The sequence below is a fragment of the Emiliania huxleyi genome, assembly GCF_000372725.1.
Source record: "Emiliania huxleyi CCMP1516 chromosome Unknown EMIHUscaffold_1264, whole genome shotgun sequence".
Classification (NCBI taxonomy): Eukaryota; Haptophyta; order Isochrysidales; family Noelaerhabdaceae; genus Emiliania; species Emiliania huxleyi.
This window is the reverse complement of record NW_005201324.1, coordinates 12,061-13,327: the sequence shown is the minus strand read 5'-3', so window position 1 is coordinate 13,327 and position 1,267 is coordinate 12,061.

The window sequence follows — 1,267 nt, the reverse complement described above, 5'->3', positions numbered from 1 at the left end:
GAGAGATCATCTACCAGCGCCGGCAACACCCCCCGACGGCTGGGGCTAGTGCATCGTACCCGTCCTCATCCAGCACCCTATAGCGTGAGCCCTTCAGCGCAGCGACATGCGCTTTCCTCAGCGTCTTCAGCGTATCCTTGGAGTCGGGTGCCGCCTGGGCTACTTTGCTGATCGCCGTCCCCGTCTGCGCTCGCGCTACTCTGAGGAACCATCTGGCCTGCTCCCTATTCCCCAGGCAGGCGCCGCTAAGCAAGTGCGCCATTGTCGCCCTAGGCGGGTTCTCATCTTCCTCGGTCCATTGCTGCGCGGCTTTCCGCGCGACTGGACACAGCGGGTCTCGCTTTAGTGCCGCCCTCCTCGCCGCGTCCCTCGCGGCCTTACAGACGAGGCAGCCCCTGAGTTCGCTCCTCGTGGCGGCGCCCGGGGTCTCTCTCCCCGCCTCTCCCCGCATGATCCTCTCGTGGTGCGCTCCGTGTGGCACCCCCGCCTGCTGCCGCACACGCGCTCCCATGACGGTCTTTGTCACCACGTTATGATCATCCACATCGGCGAATTGTATCTGGTATCCCACGCTCACCGTGTTGATCCTTGATCCGCTGGCGCTTGTCCCATTTGTTTGTGTCTCGTCGTTCCCCTGACCACATCGCTCTCTCGTTTTTGAAAGAGACGAAGAAAGTATTACAAAATCAACTCTCTCTCACAGCAGACAGGCTCGACACAGGTGCGGACTGGCGCGTGCTAGCACCATCACAGGCAAAACCACCGAACTCCGAAAAGACGTGGAAAGATGAAAGTGTAAAATCTAAAAAGTCTAAAGAAAGCTCGACGCACAACTCTCACAAGCCAAACGAGAGGGGATGGGGGAGGAGGAGACTCGAGGGTCCCCCGCACCTCCACCCACCACCTGCACGATCAGGAGAACCCACCCCCTGTGCCCCTGATCGTCCTTCCAAAATGGAGAGCTCTACCCACCGACGACATCATGCAAATATAGCCTTACGCAGTTGACAACGTTCTCATTACCGCATTAGCTCAGCTTCACGTCTCGCCACCAGCACTGAGCCTGGCCAGCGCCGCCCGCCGCGAGAAGGCCTTCTTTGGAGGGAGCACAAGCAGGGCAAAGTCGTCCCGCCTCTCGGCAGAGCCTGTTGCATCCACCTCCATCCCGGACACACCCGCGCGCATCGCACTGGCCACCTCTGACCCGGCCTCGCGCGCCTCTGCCGCTTGCGCCTCCGCCGCCGCTAACGTCACCTCCCTCGCTGCT